This window comes from Anomaloglossus baeobatrachus, chromosome 1, assembly GCF_048569485.1.
Source record: "Anomaloglossus baeobatrachus isolate aAnoBae1 chromosome 1, aAnoBae1.hap1, whole genome shotgun sequence".
NCBI classification, from domain to species: Eukaryota; Metazoa; Chordata; class Amphibia; order Anura; family Aromobatidae; genus Anomaloglossus; species Anomaloglossus baeobatrachus.
The window spans coordinates 784,910,775-784,937,042 of record NC_134353.1 but is presented as its reverse complement, the minus strand read 5'-3'; the positions used below and the strand labels follow the sequence as shown (position 1 = coordinate 784,937,042).

Genomic DNA, 26,268 nt, shown 5'->3' with positions numbered 1-26,268 from the left:
GTGTCTCTTATCACACTGTGTGCAGTTGTTTACCGGTAATATTTGTTTTCATTTCAGAAAATTATCATTGCTGGAGGTCAGATAGCCCAGCATGCCCCCTGCTGTGTTTAGCTGCTCAATGTCTATATAAATGTATTTACAGAGCCTGGTGTGGGCAGGAGCTGATTTCTAAGAATGAAACATGCTAAATCTAAAAGCATTGATTGTGACAGAAAAGCTGTACCCAGTAAACTATGTGATACACTATTGGATTTAGGGTCTCTTTGCTGACATCGGCAAAATCCTGCTGACAGGATAAGTGTTGTTCAGAACATCATATCTCTGACTGCTGTGTGTTTTTAATAAGGTCACTTTATCTATAGCATATATTGTTAGAAATAAAGAAAGCTATGTAAAATGCAATTCAACATGGATATTGTGTTTTCTTTACAGTATCTATCTGTCTTTTATATACTTCAACCTCAAGTGCTAACAGCCCTGATATGTGGAGCCAGGTTTTACATTTTCACTCTCTTTGGTCATTAGGCATCTGAAAGAACCATGAGATTATAATCAAGGAAAGTCTTGAAAGTCTTATGCGGGCGTCACACGAGACGATATATCGTGCGATATGTCGGCGGGGTCACATCGAAAGTGACGCACATCCGGCATCGTTTGATATATCGTAGCATGTGACAGCTACGAGGGACGGTGAACGAGCAAAAATACTCACCTTATCGTTGCTCATTGACACGTCGCTCATTTTCAAAAAGTTGTTTCTTCTCTGCACCAGTTGTTCATTGTTCCCGTGGCAGCACACATCGCTCCGTGTGACACCCTGGGAACGATGAACACAGCTTACCTGCGTTCCGCCAGCTATGTGGAAAGAAGGAGGTGGGCGAGATGTTTACGTCTCGCTCATCTCCGCCCCTCCGCTTCTATTGGCCATTTGCCATGTGACGCCGCTGTGACGCTGAACGTCCCACCCCTTCACGAAGTGGATATTCGCCGCCCACAGCGACGTCGCTCAGCAGGTAAGTACGTGTCACGAGGGTTTAACGACTTTGTGCGCCACGGGCAACTAATTGCCTGTGACGCACAAACGACGGGGGCGGGTGCGATCGCTCATGCGATCGCACGATAGATCGTCTCATGTCACGCCCGCATTAGTGTTGTCTAAGTAATGAATGAAGAGGTACAATTGTAAAGAGCATGAAGGGTGTATTGGCAAAGGCATAAAGCAACGAGATAGATAGATAGAATAAAGGAAGAAAATTAAGAATCATCATTGAAGTCCTCAATGGTGCGGCCATGCACTATTGATATAGCATAATAAAGTTAAGGCGGTCATGATTTTTTTCTCTCAATGTATCCCTATATAATTATTACAATCTGCACTTAGTTTATGCACAGTATATTCACATAGTTCATGCTTCTGATTGCTTATTGAATTCACTCTTCTTTCTTACCTGCTAATCTGCTATTAACCTCATGATGCATTAGCACAGCATCACAAGGAGAGCTGAAGCATTTTCCCTTTTTGCCTGCTGAGAGAACAATTTGATCATTCATCCCTCTATATTCCCCTTAATAAGATGATATTTTATAACCATAGTTAACCTCTTTACGACCTAGGACATACCTATCCATGCTAGGTTCTATCTGTTTCTTTATTGTGGGCTCATGCGGTGAGCCCGCAGTAGTCTCTGCACACTTCTGCTGATCTGATCAGCAAACATGTGCAGCTAACAGATGCTGGTGGATCGGAGATCTACCCGTGCTTGTAAACTAGTTAGATCATGCTGTCCAACTCTGACAGCACAATCTAAGGCCTGTGACACACATCCGTGCCGCCGGTACGTGTTTGTCATTTTTTACACGTACCAGCGGCACGGAGACACGTTAACCAATGCTACCCTATTGTAGCAGGCACACACGTAAAACCACACGGAACGTGTGTCCGTGTGCGTTTGTACGTGTGTGCGTTTTTCAAAGCGCTGACATGTTAGTGTTTTCTCCCGCAGCACGGGTGTCACACGGCCCGCACCCGCACCACATGGGTGTAGTGTGGATGCGGTCCCGTGTGACACGCGCCGGCGAAAACACACGTGTCAGTGAAAAAAAAAAAAAACATTTACTCACCTTCTCCAGCCCTCCTGTCTCTGCCGCTGCTGCCTCTTGCTGCCGACCGCCGCTCATTATTCTCATTGAATATTCACTTCACTGCCTGGCAGCAGCAGCAGCGGGGAGACTGCAGGGCTGGAGACTGAGGATCAGCACCATGGACAGCAGCGCGGACATCAGGAAGGACCAGGTGAGTATGTTAATTACCGGTTCTACGTGTGCTATCGCGGATAGCACACGTAGAACACACGTGTCCTGCACGTACCAGAGACACGTACTTACCTGCACGCAACACGCAGGGGAAATATGTGTCTCTCGGTACGTGCGTGAATTTCACGTGAGTGTGGCAGAGGCCTAACACACATTGGCAGGGATCATTGGCACCAATGGGTTGTCATGACAGCTGGAGGTCTGCTGAGGAACCCTGTCACTGTCATTATGTGCTTCTTGTGAATGCTGACAAAGCGCTTTCATTCACAGGAGATAAGCATTTTTGCTGTTCAGAGGGATGCTGAACAGCAGAAGCGATTGGATAGTGCATGCTTCAAGTAGGGGGACAAGTAAAATCAATAAAAATTGTAAACAAAGGTTTAATAATATTAAAAAATAAAAAACCTTAAAAGTTCAAATCACCCCCTTATGCCCCATTGAAAATTAAACAATAATGAAAAAATACATATTTGGTATCGCCGCATTCAAAAATACCCAATATCAAAATATAAAATCAATTAATTTGATCGGTAAAGGATATAGCGAGAAAAAATTAAAATGCCAGAATTGTCTTTTTGGACCCTGCAACATTGTAATAAATGCAATAACAGGCAAAATCTCACATCTACCCAAAAATGGTATAATTAAAAAAGTCATTTCAGGTCACAAAAAAGCTGTCACACAGCCCCAGATCTCGGAAAATGAGAACCCTGCAAGTCTAAGAGAGTGGCGACGAAAGCGCAATTTTTGTTTTCTTAGTTTCTGAATTTTTTTCCGCCACTTAGATAAAAGTAAATCTATGCATGTCTGGAATCTGCAAATACGTATTGACCTGGAAAGTCATATTGCCAAATCAGTTTTGCCAAATAAAAAATTCAAAAAACAATCGTGCAATTGCACTTTTTTCAATTTTACCGCACTATTTTTTTTCTGATTTCCAATACATGTGGCAGAATTAATGGTGTCCTTCAAAAGTACAACTTGTCCTGCAAAAAAACTAGCCCTCATATGACTATATTGACAGAAAAAATAAAAAACTTTTGACTCTTTGAAGAATGGGTGGGAAAAACGAAAAATGGAAAATCACGCTGGGTGGTGAAGGGGTTAAGAATGCAGAACTGGGATCTTCATTGTTAGGACTCATTTAGATGAGCGTATTATACATGGACCAATGTTCTACTTTGAAAAATCTGCAGCATATACAATTCTCAGCAGATTTACAGATTTACCAGACAAGTGCATGTAAATGGCAGGCAGCTCCTCTGATATGTGTGCGAGCACACAACCAGCTACATACACAACTTGTGAATGTGACTAGCTCAAGTTTTTGTATGGCTGTCTCAACTCTGTCACTACTGTAAGGAGTTTGTATGTTTTCCCCGTTTTTGCGTGAGTTTCCTCTGGGTACTTCAGCGCCCTCCCACACTCCAAAGACATACAGATAGGGACTTTAGAGTCCCAATGGGAACAGTATTCCTGATGTATGTAAAGTGCTGCAGAATATGTTTAGTGCTATATAAAAATAAAGATTTAAAGATTTACTGTGTATAACAGGATCTGTCTAATCATCATCAGTAACTGAGATGGCAGTTTATTTTTCCCCTGTAAGGATGAGTGATACAGCTCATACAGATTCATCATAAAGAAATCTCTGGTGAATCTTTGACAAAATATAAGGGCATGTAATTCCAAGTGGGTAACTAGAGGGTCATATGACTCAAGTGAAAAAAGCTGAATAATCTAAATTGGGGGACTGATTATAGAATGAATTAAAAAGAAAAACACTGATGTGATATATACAATTTAAGGCTATGTGCACATGCTACATCTTTTTTTGACCACAAAGAGCAGCGTTTTTAGCCTAAAAAAAACACAGAAGTCTTCCACCTGTCAGGCCTCACTTCAGCCATGGCCTGGTATGCTGTCACAAGTGGAGGACTCCATCTGTCGCCGCACATCACCTGACTGAAGTCACCGTTGATCTCGCGGGTCACTTTAGCTGCGGCCTGATTTGGGGTAACAGGTGGAAGACTCCAGTCAGGTTATGTGTGATTACAGCTGAAGTCCTCCACCTGTTACCGCAAATCTGGCCGACGCTGAAGTGAGTGTGAGATCAGTGGTGACTTCAGTCAAGTGATGTGCAGAGACAGCTGAAGTCACCGCTGATCCCACGTGGCTCATTTCACTTGCGGCCTGAACCTCCCAGCAAGCAGTCATGTTCTATGGCCACTCGCTGGGATTGTCAGATGTAGCAGAGCTGGATGCGTCGTGGGACCTCGTGTGGATTACGTCGGACCTGGAGGGGTGTTTTAGGGGTTAATAAAGTGGTGAAAGAGGGGGATTTTTGTGTTTTATTTCAAATAAAGGATTTTTTGGGTGATTGTGTTTATTTACTTTCACTTACAGCTTAGTGATGAGGGGGTGTCTCATAGACGCCTGCCATCACTAAGCTAGGACTTAATTGCAGCAGCCCATAGCTGCCACTAACTCCTTATTACCCCGATTGCCACCACACCAGGGACAATCGGGATGAGCCGGGTAGAGTCCCGGGACTATAGCATCTAATGGATGCGGCATTTCCGGGCGGCTGCTGGCTGATATTTTTATGCTGGGGGGCTCCCCATAACGTGGGGCTCCCCATCCTGAGAATACCAGCACTCAGCCGTGAGGCTTTATCTTGGCTGGTATCAAAATTGAGGGGAACCGCACGCCGTTTTTTTAAATTATTTATTTTTTTTACTGCACATTATAGACCCGCCCACCGGTGGCTGTGATTGGTTACAGTGAGACAGCTGTCACTCAGCGTGGAGGCGGGTCTGCCTGCAGCCAATCACAGCCACCGATGAGCAGGGAAGGAGTGAATATGTTATGAGCCTAATGAGCGGCCGACTCTGGAAGATTAAAGAGCTGCAGCAGTGTGACAGCCACCCTGTGATTGGTGAGTATTAAGCGCTTGCTCCTACCCCTTTGTGCCCGATTCTGATCCCCATAGACTTTATATGATGAGCGGTATCTGGCCAAATAACAGCAATCAATCCCTGCCGACCCCCGAGTCTAGTCAGAAAAACACACCAAAACGCATGTAAAATATGAACTTGCGTTTTTCATTGCAGTTTTCAACACCTCATTGAATTCAAAGGGTGAAAAACGCAGTGAACAATGCCAAAATAATTGACATGCTGCAACTTTGGTCCCTACAAAGACGCAGCCAAAAAATACTGCAACGTGCGGACAGCAAAAATGAAATCTCATAGACTTTGCTGGGGAAGGAAATTCATGCAGTTTTAAGACCAAAACTGCACACAAAAAACGCGCAAAAATGAGACAAAAAATGCAGCGTGCGCACATAGCCTAAATAGGTTTTTATATTTCAGATATTGTAAATAGCAAGCAGAAAAGGTTTAGCAACGAAGGTTCTGTACCCGTTATATGATAGAAATCTGTAAAAAAAACATTGTCTGGACAGTCGTAAATTAATAGGAATCACATCCATTAATATATATAGTTCAGAAGTAGCAATTACATTTTTTCCTCTTTCTGACAACAGAATAAATTAAATTCAATTCCTTTGTAGTGTGTTTCCTTGCTTTTTCCACAGTTTGTATCTTCTTTTTCACACTTCATTATTCATCAGTATAAGTATTTAGTAAAGGAAGTCACAATATTTTATATAAAGATAGAAGAGGTAATACTTCTTAGATAACATACTATTTAAAGGAACAGTTAAGATAAAACATCATCTAAATCAATAATACGTATGAATTGCTGGCCATGACTGAACTTGATAAGCTTCATGTTCAATGCACATGTAAAATACAAAAGTAATTAACTGAACTGCTGCGTTACAAGTGATACCTAATTTATGATGTCATTGTGAAGTATCAGTGCCAATAGTTTAAAAAAAAACCAAACCTGACCATAGATGTTAGTTGAAATACTGTATAATAAAAGTATTAGGTGCAGCTCACCCATTCAATAACATTCTATGGTTCAACTTGCTAATAGCCAAGTTAAACAACTGAAATCATGAAAGTTCCCTATTACACTTACTATGGTTTCGGCCTACATGTTTTGAGTACTGTACTACAAACATTTATATTAATTTAGCAATGTGCAGTCATTTAAAGATTTTCCACTACAGTTATATTAAAAAATTTAAATTACTTGTTGTTACTTATTTTTTAATCCCCTATGCCCATATGAAGCTGTAGAGTGGTGGGGGGGAGTTGTCGAGGGTGAGAGATTGACTCCAGCCACCCCGCTACATGAAACACCTGGTCCTGAATAGGTGTGTGGACTTTGGTCATGCTGGCTGAAAACCTCTGTAGGCCGAATACTGCTGCTGCTCTTGGGTGGCCAAGACTGGATGATAACATACACACACAAGGAGACCAAAAGTTCTCGTTAAACCATAACTCTTTACTGTGTGGTTCAATCTCATTCACAGCTTTGCGTCCCGCATAGTGGGCACATATCTTCCATCAACTTTAATTGCAGCTAAGTTGGTGTAGCTATGGGTTCTGAGATCCAAATTGTTCTCTTAAAAAACCCCTTTGAAGTGCGTTGAACAATAGACAGGACCACACATCTGCTGCCTGGACACACACAAAATGGACATAAATTATAGACCTTCTAAAAAATCCATACTCCGCTTTGTGTGCGAGCCAAGGTGGGAGCTGTTTCCTGAATCGTGCACTTCATAGAGTTTTGTAATCGACCTATGGGGGTATGGGGACCTGGGTCCCCCTGATCTGCTTCCAAAAAGAGAAAAAATATATTAAATGTTATAACAAAGGTTTAGTCACTCATTAAAAGCAATATTAACGAATCAGAAAAACTCAACTAGAACTTGTCCAATTAATTAAGTATATAATTAAATGTTGTAGCTGAGATTTTATAATTGTTTTTAAATATTTGCATTGCTTTCTCTAACAAATCTATGACAAAGAATTGCAAAACTCAAAATGTGTAAGCCAAGACCTCACAAACTAACTTGGACCTTTCTTTTACAGTATTTTTTAGATAACATAGGAAGTTGGAAGCTTTAACATCGAATACTAGATTTTTATTCAGTTTTCTGTATATAGAGTTTAGATATTTGCTAGTAGATACAGAAAATATAAGTGGAGTTAGTTAGCTGGCATGCTAGCTTTAGCGTCAGAAGTAGAGTTGAGCGCGGTTCGAGGTTCTCCAGTTCTAAGCTCGAGTGATTTTTGGGGCTGTTCGAGATCGAACTAGAACTCGAGCTTTTTGCAAAAGCTCGATAGTTCTAGAAACGTTCGAGAACGGTTCTAGCAGCAAAAAGCAGGGCTTTTTACAGCTACAGTGAGCAGGAGCCATCGCTGGCAGCCTGCCAGAAGCTGGTAACCAAGATAAACATCGGGTATCCAAGCAAAGCGCTTTGGTTAGTAACCCGATGTTTATCTTAGTTACGTGTAGGAAGCCCACGCTTCCCCGCTCAGCTCGCTCCGCCCCCTCCTGCCCGCGGCATGTACACATACATACACACACACACACACACAAACCCCCCCCGCTCGGCTTACCTGCGGTGATGAAGTCCCGCCATCCCGACCGCAGCGCTGTCACTGTCCTCCATGGCCGCCGCTTGTCACATCACCTCTCGCTTCCGACCCGAGACTGACTAGCGGTGACGTCACGGACCTCTCGCGATACTTGAGGGGAAGGCACCGGTCATTGAACTCAGTGACAGGGGCTGTCAGTGTGCTGGAGATCAGCGCAGGTAATGTACCTCACTTGTCACCCCCCTGCAGTGACCTGGGCTGACCCATTGATGTTAGCTCAGGTCACTGCACTGCTCTCCCAGCCAATGGGGAACATCCTGCTCTTCATTGACTGGGACAGTGTGGATCGTCATGGCAACCCCTTGGATTACACCAGACCTGGATTTGTTTTTCATTCTAATAAATTGGTTAAAGAGGGAATGTTTTGGGGAGTGTTTTTTCAAATAAAAATGTGTTTGTCGTCTATTTTTTTTATTACTGACTGGGTTGGTGATGTCGGGTATCTGATAGACGCCTGACCTCACCAACCCCAGGGCTTGATGCCAGGTGACATTACACATCTGGTATTAACCCCATATATTACCCCGTTTGCCACCGCACCAGGGCGCGGGATGAGCTGGGGCGAAGCACCAGGATTGGCGCATCTAATGGATGCGCCACTTCTGGGGCGGCTGCGGCCTGCTATTTTTAGGCTGGGGAGAGTCCAATAACCATGGACCTCCCTAGTCTGAGAATATCAGGCCCCAGCTGTCTGCTTTACCTTGGCTGGTGATCCAATTTTGGGGGACCCCTACGTGGTTTTTTTTTAAATTATTTATTTAATTTAAAATAACAGCGTGGGGTGCCCTCAGTTTTGGATTACCAGCCAAGGTGAGGTTGCCAGCTGTGGTCTGCAGGCTGCAGCCGTCTGCTTTACCCTAGCTGGCTACAAAACTAGGGGGAACCCTACGTCATTTTTTTTTTCATTTTTTTGGCTAAATACAAAGCTAAGCACCCCTTAGTGCCACATGAAAGGCACCAAAGGGTGCTCCACTTTTTCTCCACTTTTTCTCCATTTTTTTTTCTCCACTTTTTCTCCAATTTTTCTCCACTTTTTCTCCACTCTTTCTCCATTTTTTTTCTCCACTTTTTCTCCACTTTTTCTCCACTTTTTTCCATTTTTTTCTCCACTTTTTCTCCATTTTTTTCTCCACTTTTTCTCCACTTTTTCTCCATTTTTTTTTCTCCACTTTTTCTCCAATTTTTCTCCACTTTTTCTCCACTCTTTCTCCATTTTTTTTCTCCACTTTTTCTCCACTTTTTCTCCACTTTTTTTCCATTTTTTTCTCCACTTTTTCTCCATTTTTTTTCTCCACTTTTTCTCCACTTTTTCTCCACTTTTTCTCCACTTTTTCTCTACTTTTTCTACATTTTTTTCTCCACTTTTTCTCCACTTATTCTCCACTTTTTCTCCACTTTTTCTTCACTTTTTCTCCACTTTTTCTCCACTTTTTTTCCACTTTTTCTCCACTTTTTCTCCACTTATTCTCCACTTATTCTCCACTTATTCTCCACTTATTCTCCACTTATTCTCCACTTTTTCTCCACTTTTTCTCCACTTTTTCTCCACTTTTTCTCCATTTTTTTTTCTCCACTTTTTCTCCACTTTTTTTCCACTTTTTCTCCACTTTTTCTCCACTTTTTCTCCACTTTTTCTCCACTTTTTTTCCATTTTTTTCTCCACTTTTTCTCCACTTTTTCTCTACTTTTTCTACATTTTTTTCTCCACTTTTTCTCCACTTTTTCTCCACTTTTTCTCCACTTTTTTCTCCACTTTTTCTCCACTTTTTCTCCACTTTTTCTCCACTTTTTTTTCCATTTTTTTCTCCACTTTTTCTCCATTTTTTTCTCCACTTTTTCTCCATTTTTTTCTCCACTTTTTCTCCACTTTTTCTCCACTTTTTTTCCATTTTTTCTCCACTTTTTCTCCACTTTTTTTCCATTTTTCTCCACTTTTTCTCCATTTTTTTTCTCCACTTTTTCTCCACTTATTCTCCACTTTTTCTTCACTTTTTCTCCACTTTTTCTCCACTTTTTCTCCACTTTTTTTCCACTTTTTCTCCACTTATTCTCCACTTATTCTCCACTTATTCTCCACTTATTCTCCACTTATTCTCCACTTATTCTCCACTTATTCTCCACTTTTTCTCCACTTTTTCTCCACTTTTTCTCCACTTTTTCTCCATTTTTTTCTCCACTTTTTCTCCACTTTTTCTCCACTTTTTCTCCACTTTTTCTCTGTTCTTTTTCTCTGTTCTTTTTCTATGGTCGGTCTACCCATTAGCTCTGCCATGCACACTGTAGCTCTACACCTACAGCACATGTTACTTTATGATTGACATCTCTTTCGTACCAGAGCTGTCTAAGCCTACTCTGACCCCATATTTGTCATTACTATATTGTCCTTGTACTGTATTATGACATTTGTATCATGTGTTTCATTTCTTGCTGTGTTGCAATTTTTTTGCTGCATCCCAATTGTACCTCTACATTGTTCGAGTTTATGTTATTGTTCTCTCACTCTTATGTGATACTGATTATTGTCATTTTTCATGATTACATGCAGATAAGTCCAATCTGACAAAGGCTCAGGCCGAAACGTCATTTGTAACTTGTTTTGGACAAAAACATATATGCTTATGAAAAATTTTTTTTTCTTAATACGGACCAATAAAGAGTGATTTTGCATTACTATCCGTTGTGACTTACTGACTTAGTCTGGGAGATTTAGAGTGCCGAGGTTACTCACTAATTTTATCTATTATTACCTCTGAGCACCTATATACCAGTGAGCAGAGCTTCCTCTACAGTAGTTCTCCTGATTAGGCATGCCCTTACCTCATGAGCAGGGCATTGCAGCTTTGGTAGCAACCATTACGACATGGACTCTGCTGCTGTGGACCCGAGAAGAGTGAGTGCAGATTCATTGCACCCACACTCCTCACATGAAGGGTCCGCACTCCTAGAAAATGGGGGATACGTTCCCTGAGTGTCTCCCCCTCATATTCTAGACGGTCCAGAGTCGTCGTGGGACCCCTTTATTTTTTTTTCTTACAATAAATTGGTGAAAGAGGAAATGTTTTAGGGACTGTTTTTCAAATTTCTTTTGTCGATTTTTTTTTTTTTTTTTTTTTTTTTTTTTTTTTTTTTTTTTTTTTTTTGTTAGTACTGACAGTTTATGATGTTGGGTATCTAATAGACGCCATGACATCACAAACTGCTTGGCTTGATCTCAGGTGACTTTACAGCTAGTATCAACCCGATTTATTACCCCGTTTGCCACTGCACCAGGGCACGGGATGAGCTGGGGTGAAGCGCCAGGATTGGCGCATCTAGTGGATACGCCACGTCTGGGGTGCCTGCGGCCTGCTATTTTTAGGCTGTGAAGGCCCAATAACTATGGACCTTCCCACCCTGAGAATACCAGACCACAGCTGTCCGCTTTACCTTGTCTGGTGATCCAATTTGGAGGGGACCCTACTTTTTTTGTGTAATTATTATTTATAAAATAATTATAAAAAAAGAGCCTGGGGGGACCTCCACATTGGATCCCCAACCACGGTAAAGCTGCCAGCTGTGGTTTTCAGGCTACAGACGTCTGCTTTACCCTAGCTGGCTATCAAAAATGGGGGGACCCAACGTCATTTTTTTTTAACTATTTTTTAAATAGAAAAAATTAATGGGCTGCCCTGTATTTTGATTGCCAACCAAGGTAACGGCAGGCAGATGGGGGTGGCAACCCATAGCTGTCTGCTTTATCTGCGTTGAGAATCAAAAATACCGCGGAGCGCTACGTCATTTTTTTAAAGATTTATTTTTACAGCACTGTGATGTCCAGCAATCAAAATACAGGGAAGCCCATTTTATTTTTAGTTATTTAAATAAATAATTAAAAAAAATATATATGGGCTCCCGCTGCATTTTTTGTATTGCTAGCTAAGGGTAATCCAAGCAGCTAATGGCTGCTAACCCCCACTGCTTGGTGTTACCTTCACTGGCAATGGAAAATCCAGGGAAGCATTTTTTATTTTTTTTGCCAAAAAACTACAAAAAAAGGACGTGAGCTTTGCCATATTTTTGTATGCTAGCCAGGTATAGCAGGCAGGTGCTGGAAGAGTTGGATATAGCGCCAGAATATGGCGCTTCTATGAAAATGCCATTTTCTGAGGCGGCTGCAGACTGCAATTCGCAGCAGTGGGGCCCAGAAAGCTCAGGCCAACCTGTGCTGCGGATTCCAATCCCCAGCTGCCTAGTTGTACCTGGCTGGACACAAAAATGGGGCGAAGACTACGTCATTTGTTTTCTAATTATTTCATGAAATTCATGAAATAATAAAAAAAGGGCTTTCCTTTATTTTTGGTTCCCAGCCGGGTACAAATAGGCAACTGGGGGTTGGGGGCAGCCGTACCTGCCTGCTGTACCTGGCTAGCATACAAAAATATGGCGAAGCCCACATAATTTTTTCAGGGGGCAAAAAACTTCTGCATACAGTCCTGGATGGAGTATGCTGAGCCTTGTAGTTCTGCAGCTGCTGTCTGTCTGTATGGAGAAGAGCAGACAGCAGCTGCAGAACTACAAGGCTCAGCATACTCCATCCAGGACTAGTAAAAGTAATGAAGGTTTTACCCAGCTCACCTGTTTGATAGGAGTTCAAGTTGCTGGAATATCTTTCTTCTCAAGTTGCTGGAATATCTTTCTCCATCCAGGACTGTATGCAGAATTTTTTTGCCCACCAAAAAAATGGCGTGGGCTTCGCCATATTTTTGTATGCTAGCCAGGTACAGCAGGCAGCCACGGGCTGCCTCCAACCCCCAGTTGCCTATTTGTACCCGGATGGGAACCAAAAATATAGGGAAGCCCGTTTTTTTTAATTATTTCACTTATTTCATGAAATAATTAAAAAACAAATGACGTGGGCTTCGCCCCATTTTTGTGTCCAGCCAGGTACAACTAGGCAGCTGGGGATTGGAATCCGCAGCACAGGTTAGCCCGAGGTTTCTGGGCGCCCCTGCTGCGAATTTAAGTCCGCAGCCGCCCCAGAAAATGGCGCTCTCATAGAGGCGCCATCATCTGGCGCTGTATCCAACTCTTCCAACAGCCCTGGAGCCGGGTGGCTTGTTGGGTAATCATGAGTTAATACTGGCTTTGTTTTACTAGCCAGTATTAAGCCAGAGATTCTTAATGTCAGGCACGTTTGACCCGGCCATTAAGAATCTCCAATAAAGGGTTAAAAAAAAGACACCACACAGAGAAAAAATACTTTAATAGAAATAAATACACAGACACATTAGAGACTCCATCTTTATTACCCCCTGTCAGCCCTCCACGATCCTGCTCTTCTTTCTTCTTTCTTTCTAGTGTAGTAGTAGTGACGATTGTAGTGAGGATGAGGTTCCCCAGCCCATCATGGGCTGAGGCATCTCATCCTCACTACAATCCTCACTAGTGTAGTAGTAGTGACGATTGTAGTGAGGATGAGGTTCACCAGCCCATCATGGGCTGGGGAACCTCATCCTCAGTACAATCCTCACTACAATCGGGAAGCAGCGTGCAGCCTTCACTCCGTGAGTGATCAGTGCTGGCTGTCAGCGGTAACAGCGGTAACGCTGACAGACGCGTTACCATAGCAACGGTGCTCTCGGAGCCGCAGTTAGCGGTGACGTCACCGCTAACTGCGTTGCTATGGCAACGGTGATCTCCGTTAATGACCGGCTGTGTCAGCCGGTCCCTAACGGAACGGGGAGTCGACCGTGTGCTAGAGCATGTCGCCGGTACACGGCGATACACATATGTGCACCGTGTACCGGAGAGATGCACTCGCAGGTCCTACATGACGTGTCATAGTCATGTGACCAGTCTGTAGCCAATGAGATAATAGCCACGTGACTGGTTACATGGCTATTTTGACGTCACGATAGGTGCTGCATCTCTGCTGGCAGTGCGGGTCACCGGGAGGATTAAGCGATCATCGGATGGAATAGCGGCAGGAGACAGAGTGCAGAAAGGATCGCGGGGACCGGTAAGTGTTATGGCAATGTTTATTAACTGTTTGTGTACATTTATAATGCATTTTTATGTGTTTGTGATTGCCTCCCATTATAGCCTATACGTTCGAGTTCGGTTCGTCGAACGTTCGACGAACCGAACTCGAACGGGACCCCCGTTCGGCGAGCCGACCTCGAGCCGAACCGGGACCGGTTCGCTCATCTCTAGTCAGAAGGAGCCAAAGGGGTTGAGCACAGATGTGAGTGTATAAAAGTGGCCACACTTTTAGATAGAAGTTAGTAATACTCATTTTAGTTGGTTTTGACTATCACAGTCTAATAATGAACTCTATGGAAAATTGAAAAATCTTTCACAAAATGATTGGTCATGTATTAGAAAACTTATTTTAAGATGATTTTCAATGTTAAATTTTACCCAACAAACGTCTTCTGTGGTTGAAACTGTCCATTTTCATCTACTTTAGTCTCTAGTCTTACGCATGTGTGTCAAATATGAATACAAATTCTGTATATTATGCTAGGCAGCACAAAGATAAACGTAATATAAAATAATATTCATAGGCATCAGTACCAGAATAGCAGGAGAACCACATGCTCGAGGGCCAGCATCTGAGTTGGGCTGACACTAGTATTTAAAGACTGCATGTCAGTTACTGAAAAAAATACCTTGTAAAATTACTCGAGCTGCCCCGTTACTGCCACTTTTTTTTGTCATTGTGTGGTGTCACTTCATTGCATAGCTTCACATTTGTTTGTCTTTCGTAGCTTATTATGTGAAATTTCTGCTTGAAGTCAAACTGGGATTTCTTCGGAGTCTTCTCCAGTGTGCGTGCATCCAGCACTCCCTACCAGATGCTGCCAATCCCATCTCAGAATTGTCTTACTGATTTACTCCTATATTAGGTGTTGAGATGTGACTGGGAGTGTCTGGGAGGGAGTGGTCACAGTACACGCTCCCAGAGAAGACTGAGAAGACACACCCAGTTGCACTACATGCAGAGATTTCACATACTGTGCTCCAGAAGAAGTCAATGTGAATTTCTCTGCAATAGATTGACACAATGAAAACTACTAAAGAGCATCAGAACCTGGGGACTTCAGGATTTTTTTCACATTTTTTTTCTTATTTATTTGAGCAAGTGGAAGATCCTATTTAAGGATTGTGTATAAATAAGCACTAAAGTGCCCATATACAGTAAAAATAACCTGATAGGACTACTTTAAACATAAAACTAATAGTAATATTTATAGGCCACCCCAAAAATGATATCTTTTTTATATTATTCTTATGTGTCATAATTGAGAAATCAAGCTGTGAAGCTACATGCAAATTAGCAATGCACTTCCAGGCACATTGGAAAATGCATTCAAAACTCAATGTCACAGTGAAGACACATTACTGTAGATTACTGCAATACCGGTATCAAATTTATTGTGACTCTGCAACCTCTTCAGTTATACCACTAATTTGGTTAGTAAGATCATCCTGATAGGTTATCTGTGTATGAAATTTGAAGGAATCAACTAACCATTTGATAGTCTCATATGTATGTTTGTGTCTGACTTCACATATTATGGCAATTTTTTGGGAAAAAAATTTCAGCATATTGGATTTCAGTTTCTTTCTACCAAAAATATGCCATCCAGGAAAAGGGAGGTGATCATCATACAAAATTGACACTTGGTCAGTCCTGAAATGGACAAATTCCAATACATTTCATCTAATATAAATCCAGAAAAAAAGGGGGTTTCTTTCAGCTCACCTATTCAGTGTCCATATTACTGGCTGTGAGTCCACTTGATACTGGGCGGTACAAGAAACAAAATGCCGGGCAGTCCAGGATACTAGTAAGTGGAAGGAGATCTAGCACTCGTTCAGATAGAACCAATTTTCTTTATTTAAAAATTTCTTAAAAAACATGGCCCAAAATATAACAAGGTACTGGCACCAATAAACACTGCTTACGCGTTTCAGACCGTGGGGTCCTTAGTCATAGCATCTGTGAGTAAGCTATCAGTAAGGACCTCACGGTCTGAAATGCGTAAGCGGTGTTTATTGGTGCCAGTACCTTGTTTAATTTTGGCCCATGTTTTTTAAGAAATTTTGAAATAAAGAAAATTGATTTTATCTGGACAAGTGCTGGATCTCCTTTCACTTATTTCATCTAATATGTATATGTAGCACCCCACGAGGCCTGAGGGTTTACTCGTGGTGTAGGGTCAGGTGGAATGGGATGTCATGGGTGGCCTCCCCGGTTTCGTGACCCCGAGGTATTCACAGACATAGGGATAGGGAAGAAGAATTTGTGACGCCACCTGCGGTATGCGGCCAGGGATTAGCTGCTGCTGCTGTTGCCGTCCTCCGGGGCTGATGGTAGTAGTAGCCGAGATGGTATCGCTCCCCACAGGTGGAGTGGGCCCCGGGGAGGTTGATGAGGGCAGTCGTGCTTGGCAATTGGCACCGAAGCCTGGGGCGACGGCAATAACAGGCTCACACAGTCTCTGTGGGTTCACGTGTCTTTACTCACTTTCTGGTTGCTGCCTCTGAAGTACCGTTCACCGTTATGCTTGGTCCCAGTCAATCCCGAGCAGTTCGAGGTCACCGCCGGTATTCCCTACTGTGAGTCCTTCCTGGACTGACTGTATTTTTATTAATATCCCAACGACCTACAGTATAATTTTTTTTTTTCCTTTTTGGCCTTTAAGGAGTTAGTTTCCTATTTTACATTTATGAGATAAGGAAATTATATGCCATTATGGTATAGCAGATGCATGTCCCAGGATTGGTATCTGCATCTGTCACAAGAACGGAGCCCTGTTGCATGCTAAAATGCATTCTATCATCTGTGGTGGTCAGCATTCCTCTACAAATGAAGTGAAAATGTGAACCCCTCTCTACTAGCAGTGATGGAAGGGGAGCTTTGTTCTTCAGTCAGAAAAAGGTCCCAATGGTGGGACTGACAACTATGCATAAGCCATAAATTAATAAAACGGGAATACCGATTTAAGGTATGCATATGATATAAACCTTCAATACCTTCAATAGCTGTTGGCTAAATGCTTGTTAGCCCAATCTCCTTGTGCTTATGCCTGCCTACTTATTTCAGTCAAGTGTGTATGTGTTCCTAATGGAGAGAGGGGAGTAAATTATTGTCATGCACCGCTGGTGTCAGCTTAACTTCCCTAAGAAGAAAGGTTTGGGGATGTTAAAATTCAATATGCCCAATCCTTCTTTCAGTGATATCTTCTGTTGGGAGAACCCAGATGTGGTCTTCCTTAACGTTCGTCTTGGCATAGCACATCTTCAGATGTGTGATCCTTGGTTTATCAATACTGTGACATGAAAATGTCTATGCTTCATATATATCTATGAAGGATAGACATTAAACTATTAACTATTACTAGACTATCATCAGTGCGTTTACCCTGGATCACTTGGAGAGTTTCACTTGAAAGATGTGTAATGCAAACAGCAAAGCATCCATACTTTTCATCAAAAAGAGTGGGCTCACTCACAATGTTTCCTAACAACACTGCCATGAATAAAGGACTGTATCTAAAGGACCTTCCTATAGTAACTTCTTCCAACTGTTCTAAGAGCAATTTCGTAATGAACGATGCTTTTTCAAGCTGATGGAGCTCAATATGACAAGGCAAAAGTGATAGCTAATTGGCATGGTTAACAAAACATTGAAATTTTGGGTCCATAGAGAGGAATTTCTCAGTACCAAATCCCAGTGAGAACCTAAGGTCAATCCTCAGGAGTGGGTGGACAAACAAAATCAACGATTAACCCTACCACTGATTAGGCAAAAATGGGTTGCTATCAGTTAGGATTTGGCCCAGATGCTGATATCCAGCATGCCAGGGCAGATTACAAAAGTCTTGAAAATAACACAGTAAATATGGGGTCTTTGCTTAATCGTCATGTATTTTTTATTCAAATTTAAACATTTGTGAAATGCTTCAAATTTTACTTCAGTAATCTTGGAAAAATCTAACTAAAACCATAGAAACATCTGACAATGGAGCAGCTAATTTTATTAAAACTAGGGCTGATCGAATCCGCCAAAATCCGGAACCGGCGGATCCCTGCCGAATTGAGCAAAAAACCCGGATCCGCTCCAGATTCCGGTGCCCATATAAGTCTATGGGTACCAGAATCCGGAGATTAAAAATGTTTGTGGAGGGGATAGGGAAGTAGGAGCGTGCGCAGTGTACTCACCTGAGGCTCTGTCATGGCAGGAAAACTTCTTCCGGGTCACGCTTTTCCCTTCCGAAGCCGACAATTCAATATTCATTGTTTTGCCCACCGGCGCGTGTAATTGGTTGCAGCTAGATGCGCCTCCACCCTGAGTGGAAGCATGTCAGCTGACTGTAACCACTCACAGGCGGCAGGATGGCTGGTCGGCGGGGAAAGCAGTGCAAATGTCTGCGGCTCAGTATGGTGAACGTGCATGTCTTTCAGAAACACATGCACGCTCCTGTCAGAAGTGTGAGGCTGTGCCAGGGATGCGTTGTCAGACTCGTACAAGTCTGACATGACATCAGCCGGCACAGCCTGTGCTCTCTGAGCATGAGCAGGCATGTACACAGAAACACATGTACTTCCTGTCAGAGTGTGCGGCTGTTCCCGTGATTCGCTGTCAGACTTGTACAAGTCTGAAATATCAGCTGGCACAGCCTGGGTTCTCTGAGCATGAGTGTGCGTGTACACAGAAACACATGCACGCTAATGTCAGACGTGTGCGCGACTGTGCTGGTGATGAGCTGTCAGACTCGTACAAGTCTGACATGACATCAGTCGGTATGGCCGGCATGGCCTGTCACACTCTGAGCATGAGTGTGCATGTACCTAGAAACACATGCAGGTTCCTGTCAGAAGAGTGCGCGGCTGTGTCGGTGATGCGGCTTTTTTTTTTTTGTTTCTATTATTTAAATAAATAATACGAAAAAACCCTATGTGCGGTCCCCCCCAATATTCATCCCCAGCCATGATAATACCGGCTGGGGGGTGGTATTCTCAGCCCGCAGCTGCCCGATATTGCCGCCTCTATTAGATGTCACAATCCCAGTGCAATACCGGCTCTTTTCGATTGCCCTGGAGCGGTGGCAATTGGGGTAATAAGGGGCTAAAAGCTGCTGCTACTAAGTCCTAGGTTAGTGTAATAGCACAGGTGTATGAGATACCTGCATCACTCTAACCTGTAAGTGAATGTAAATAAACACAGACAGAGAGAAAAATCCTTTATTTGGAATAAAGCACAAAACACACACCCTCCTTCACCTCTTTATTAACCCACAACACGCTGCAGGTCCGGCATAATCCACACGACGTCCCACGCCATTTTAGCTCTGCTACATAGCCAGCGGCCATAGAGCACGACCGCTGGCTCTGCAGATAATGACAGCTGCGATGACAGCACGGAAAGCAGATACTGTAACAGGCTGGGGGCGCATCTGCCTACAATCAATCACAGATGAGTGGACGGCCGATGGGCAGGAAAAACACGGAAAGCTGTGTGATTGCGTGCACAGCACAGGAAGTGAATGCGCGACTGGGAAGCACTGTGCCGTCATGACACTGAGTCTCGGTAAGTATGAAACGCTGTTTTGTTTCTGTTTTTCTTTGTTTTTCAATTATTTTCCCCATTGCCGGATCCGGATCGTACACCCGGAAATCTATTAAATTGCGCCGATCTGCATTTTTATAGTTTGGATCCGCTCAGCCCTAGTGAAAACCAAAATTTGTAAATATATCAAAAGTTGTAGCCATGCTTTATGTGCCTTTATTTCTTATGTTAATCTGAGAAGTCAAAATAATCATATCAGTAATACATTTGTACTACATCATAATACATTTGTACTACAATAAGATAGTTAGATGTATTATTCTTTAGTTATTTAGTTATAGGCACAGATCGCATCAAGATGTATAGTGACTATTTAGTTTATTTGTTGGCAGTATAAAGATAAAGGTCTTTTAAGTGGTAAATAATTCAGTTTAAACCTAACAATGTGTTTAAGCAGAGAATTAATACAGCTCACTTACTGTATTTTAAAGCATCCCGGTGGCTCAGTGCACACAGATTTAAGAGATTGGCCAGGAGTCGTATTAGCTTTACCAAGCAATACATCCTATGTCTTTCTTTTTTTAAGTGGTCTTAATTATGCCCTTGAGGTCTAATCTTCTTAATGGAATAAGTGTAACATTTGCAATTTTTTGTGCTTAGTTTTCAACAGAGAGAGAAGAAATTGAATAGTGATTCCTACACATAATGTATGAATAATATTATTAAACAACCCACGTAAGTTGTTTACCCCTATATTATTATTATTGAACTTGCAATCAGTTGTAGCAGTTAATGTTATTGGTATAAAGGAATTTATTTTAATAGGGTATCTTAAAAATGCATTTACAATATTTAATCAGTAATGGTGTGAATTTGGGAACCCCCACAATCAACAGAACAAAGAGTTGAGATCTGAGGTGTCTCTTAAGGGGGTGGAAAGGATCTATGGAGAGCTCGGCTATAATGCTGTAAAGTGAGTCAAAGTGTGTGGGGTGGACTCAGAAGCTGAGCTTGCTCCGCAAAATGTATATGCTAAATGTATGCAATCCACAAATGAAGATCTAGCATATCTAAAGAATTTTTGAACTTTGTTATCAAATATTAAAAAAGTGTGGTCATAAAAGGATGAGGTGTAAAGAAACTTGTATGATATAAGACCATAATAGTTTAGGGGTTTTGAGGCTAGTATACTGGCTTTGTTACACAGCCAAAATATATCCGCAGAAGCAAAAAAGAATTTTTACCAGCTCAACTGAAGTTGGTTCAATGAGGCTTAATAGCATTGCTGAGAGCACTGAAAAAATCATGTAGTCCCATGCAGGGGTGGGATTCAAATTTTTAATAACAGGTTCTCTGTAAACCCCGCCCATTTGAAAACCCACACCCATTCTGTAACCACACCCATTTTCTTAGCCACACCCATTTACATGCACTTTCCTCAACAAAAAATACAAGTAATTTAAAGTATAATCTCTTTCTTCTCTTCCCCTCCTCTACCTTCACTCTCCTGTCCAGCACCAGTTGTACTAGTCACTGTCACTCTTATTGTATTAAACGGTTTTTCTACAGTTTTTAAAAATTATTACTAAAGGAGCCCTACTAAAATTGTAATGGCCGACCTTCCCCATACAGATCCCATCCCATGTGGCTCCTTTCACCCTACAGATCCCATCCCATGTGATCTCTCCCCCCTGCAGATCCCATCCCATGTGGTATCTCCCCCCCTGCAGATTCCATCCCATTATGGCCTCTTTCCCCCTGCAGATCCCATAGCTTTATGGCCTCTTTCCCCCTACAGATCCCATAGCTTTATGGCCTCTTTCCCCCTACAGATCCCATCCCATTATGGCCTTTTTCCCCCTGCAGATCCCATCCCATTATGGCCCCTTTCCTCCTGCAGATACCATCCCATTATGGACTCTTTCCCCCTGCAGATACCATCCTATTATGGCCTCTTTGCCGCTGCAGATCTCATCCCAGTATAGCCTCTTTCCCCCTGCAGATCCCATAGCTTTATGGTCTCTTTCCCCCTGCAGATCCCATCCCATTATGGCCTCTTTCCCCCTGCAGATCCCATCCCATTATGGCCTCTTTCCCTCTCCAGATCCCATCCCATTATGGCCTCTTTCCCCCCGCAGATCCCATAGCTTTATGGCCTATTTCCCCCTTCAGATCCCATCTCATTATGGCCCCTTTCCCCCTGCAGATACCATCACATTATGGCCTCTTTCTCCCTGCAGATACCATCCCATTATGGCCTCTTTCCCACTGCAGATCTCATCCCAGTATGGCCTCTTTCCCCCTGCAGATCCCATAGCTTTATGGTCTCTTTCCCCCTGCAGATCCCATCCCATTATGGCCTCTTTCCCCCTGCAGATCCCATCCCATTATGGCCTTTTTCCCCCTGCAGATCCCATCCCATTATGGCCTTTTTCCCCCTGCAGATCCCATCCCATTATGGCCTCTTTCCCCCTGCAGATCCCATCCCATTATGAGAAAACCTATAATCAGGAGGATATTCATCCCAGATGTACCTTAAACAAGGTCAAGTTCAGGAATATAACCAAACACAGAGTACTCACAATTATTCCATGAACAAAATTACAAAAATATATTTTTATTGATTAAAACTAAACACATAATTAAAAACAGACACACATAGACCACAAAATGGAGGGGAGGGCACAAGTGAATGACCAAAGGAGTGTTTGGTGAGGGTGGGCTATTAACTTTTTCTGGCCTTGGTTAAGCTTTGGTATTAATACCATTATACTGGATGAAATTGATGCTGTTAGATGATTTCTTTAACACTATATCCATGGTTTTGGCTCTGCACTTCCATCTTAGTGCAGGTTTTCTGATGTTGGATAGTGATCATTTAATTTTCTACCTATTTTGGGGATCTAAATAGAGGATAACAATGCTACACTTTATATGAGTGAGTGGTTCCTCCATTCTGCCACTGTTGCAGTTTACATTAAGGGGTATTTATTTGCCATCACTTCATAAATAATCTATTGATATCTATGCATTATATGTGACCTCAGACATGGAGATTTATATAACAAACTTATGTCATTTCTTGGATGTAGTGTAATTGTGTATATATTATGAGATTGATACTGCATATATTGAATACTGATGTATATATATTGCCAGTTATGGTTTGTATCTCAACTCATCTGAATAACTGTCTATTTTGACTTTACCGTGTATGTAAAACGCTGTCTATATAAAATTGATGAATTGATAGCTTAACAGCATTAGGATTTTGGCTCCCTTGGTCATTCACTTGTGCCCTCCCCTCCATTTTGTGGTCTATGTGTGTCTGTTTTTAATTATGTGTTTAGTTTTAATCAATAAAAATATATTTTTGTAATTTTGTTCATGGAATAATTGTGAGTACCCCATCCCATTATGGCCTCTTTCCCCCTGCAGATACCATCCTATCATAGCCTCTTTGCCGCTGCAGATCCCATCCCAGTATAGCCTCTTTCCCCCTGCAGATCCCATCCCATTATGGCCTCTTTCCCCCTGCAGATCCCATCCCATTATGGCCTCTTTCCCCCTGCAGATCCCATCCCATTATGGCCTCTTTCCCCCTGCAGATCCCATCCCATTATGGCCTCTTTCCCCCTGCAGATCCCATAGCTTTATGGCCTCTTTCCTCCTACAGATCCCATAGCTTTATGGCCTCTTTCCCCCTACAGATCCCATCCCATTATGGCCTCTTTACCCCTTCAGATCCCATCTCATTATGGCCCCTTTCCCCCTGCAGATACCATCACATTATGGCCTCTTTCCCCCTGCAGATATCATCCTATTATGGCCTCTTTTCCGCTGTAGATCTCATCCCAGTATGGCCTCTTTCCCCCCCGCAGATCCCATAGCTTTATGGTCTCTTTCCCCCTCTAGATCCCATCCCATTATGGCCTCTTTCCCCCTGCAGATCCCATCCCATTATGGCCTCTTTCCCCCTGCAGATCCCATCCCATTATGGCCTCTTTCCCCCTGCAGATCCCATAGCTTTATGGCCTCTTTCCCCCTGCAGATCCCATCCCATTATGGCCTCTTTCCCCCTTCAGATCCCATCTCATTATGACCCCTTTCCCCCTGCATATAGCATCACATTATGGCCTCTTTCCCCCCTGCAGATCCCATAGCTTTATGGTCTCTTTCCCCCTGCAGATCCCATCCCATTATGGCCTCTTTCCCCCTGCAGATCCCATCCCATTATGGCCCCTTTCCCCCTGCAGATCCCATCCCATTATGGCCCCTTTCCCCCTTCAGATACCATCCCATTATGGCCTCTTTCCCTCTGCAGATACCATCCCAATGTGGCCTCTTTCCCCCTGTAGATCCTATCCCATTATGGCCTCTTTCCCCCTGCAGATCCCATCCCATTACGGCCCCTTTCCCCCTGCAGATCCCATCCCATTATGGCTCCTTTCCCCCTGCAGATACCATCCCATTATGGCCCCTTTCTGCATGCAAATACCATCCTATTATGGCCTCTTTCCCCCTGCAGATCCCATAGCTTTATGGCCTCTTTCCTCCTACAGATCCCATAGCTTTATGGCCTCTTTCCCCCTGCAGATCCCATCCCATTATGGCCTCTTTCCCCCTTCAGATCCCATCTCATTATGGCCCCTTTCCCCCTGCAGATAGCATCACATTATGGCCTCTTTCCCCCTGCAGATCCCATAGCTTTATGGTCTCTTTCCCCCTGCAGCTCCCATCCCATTATGGCCTCTTTCCCCCTGCAGATCCCATCCCATTATGGCCTCTTTCCCCCTGCAGATCCCATCCCATTATGGCCCCTTTCCTCCTTCAGATCCCATCCCATTATGGCCTCTTTCCCTCTGCAGATACCATCCCATTATGGCCTCTTTCCCCCTGCAGATCCTATCCCATTATGGCCTCTTTCCCCCTGCAGATCCCATCCCATTACGGCCCCTTTCCCCCTGCAGATCCCATCCCATTATGGCCCCTTTCTCCCTGCAGATACCATCCTATTATGGACCCTTTTTCCCTGCAGATCCCATCCCATTATGGCTCCTTTTTCCCTGCAGATCCCATCCCATTATGGCTCCTTTCCCCCTGCAGATCCCATCCCATTATGGCCCCTTTCCCACAGCAGATCCCATCCCAGTAAGGCCTCTTTCCCCCTGCAGATCCCATCCCATTATGGCCCCTTTCTCCCTGCAGATCCCATAGCTTTATGGCCTCTTTAGCCCCTGCAGATATCATCCCATTATGGCCCATTTCTCCATGCAAATACCATCCTATTATGGCCTCCTCTCCCCATATAGCCACATATAGTTCCCATCTTATGCGGCCCCTCTCCCTGCAGCTTTGGCTCACTGAGCGCATACCTGCTCCAAGCAGCGGTGGCCTCTTCTGTGTCTCCTGTCCTCCTCCGTGGCTCTCTGCACACTGATGCTGACAGGCGGCAGTAAGAGGAGCTCCCTCCTCTCAATGCCGTGACCTGTCTGCAGCGTCATCGCGTCGCTGCACGCCGGGTCAGGGAGCAGACAGGCTGCACTGAACCAGGAGGTGCGGCGCAAAGGTGCGGGGATTCATTTGTGCTAGGGTCTTAAAGAGACTCTAATACAAATGAATACAGGGAACCGGATCGCCAGAGATGTTTCTTGCCGGTTCTGCTATTTTAACAACCGGTTCTCCAGAACCGGACAGAACCGGCTGAATCCCACCCCTGGTCCCATGTTCAGATACAAGTTAAGAAAGAGATACATTTTAGTTAACAAAGAAGTAATCCAGCTCTTCAAGTTAAGGTAGTTTTATTTATAGAAAAATAACAATTTACATAACAACAACATGTAAATTGTTATTTTTCTATAAATAAAACTACTTCAACTTGAAGAGCTGGATTACTTCTTTCTAAACTAAAATTTATCCGTAACTGCAGCCACTAAAGCTAACTCCAAAGTGAACACTGTTATTAACAATTTAAACATTGCTGTAAATTTTTGACAGCTTGATTTAAATGGAGTGGTCACTGTGCACATATACCGGCTCTGAAAAACTGCCACAACCTGATTCGATCAAAGGGAGCCAATGCCTAGAAAGCGGGGCTTGATTAAGACCTCTATCACTGCCATTTTGGCTCTAATGTGTGCTCCTTTGAGACTCACATTCATATAGACCCATGATTTGTCTCATGTATTGCGGTATTGTAATATATTGTATCAGAGATCAAATAATCTCAGGTTCAAATCCCTTATGTAGGCTAAAAAAAAATAAGAGTTTACAAAAATGTTAAAAATAGACAAAAACCTCACGAATCCTTCAATTAAGAAATTTAAAAAAAACAGGGTAAGTTCTGTAGGTTTCTGCCTAGAGTAATGGTGAGACTGTTATTGTCATTTCTCCCTCCCTTCATTGTAACTCAAAATTGGGTGGTCTGCAGCTCGCCCAACATGAGGGGACTTGGTGCTTTGTACAGTGCAGACTGATGTGTTAACAAGGCAGCTACAGACACAATGTGCATTTATGAGAGCTATTTTATATATTGTAGTGTCAGTATTTTAAATTAAATGTTTATCATTACAAAATATGTTTGTTTTTTGTTTTTTTATCACTGCATCCATACAAGTTTGATGTATCAACATTTTCAAAGTAAAAAAATAATTAGAATGTTAAATGCTATAACAAAAAAAAAATGGAAATATCAAAATTGCAGGGGATTTTTTTGTCCCCACACTACCCTAAAAATATGGACTAAAAAGCAATCAAAATGTTGTTTGTTTCCCAAATTGATGTCTAAAAGCATCAGCTCATCAAGAAAAATGCAAG

At 42.9% G+C, this 26,268-nt stretch overlaps 1 protein-coding gene across 4 annotated transcripts in view; it reads left to right on the top strand.

Moving 5' to 3' along the window:
• The window catches only part of PRR16 (proline rich 16), a 584,382-nt gene that overhangs the window by 168,198 nt on the left and 389,916 nt on the right, over positions 1-26,268 (top strand). The window contains exon 1 of one of the 4 annotated variants that reach the window (XM_075341881.1): positions 20,138-20,187. The exons of the other annotated variants lie outside the window; for them this stretch is intronic. The gene's annotated coding sequence lies outside the window, so the exon portion shown is untranslated. Of the gene's footprint in view, positions 1-20,137; positions 20,188-26,268 lie in introns of those variants that run through there. 4 annotated transcript variants of the gene reach the window in all.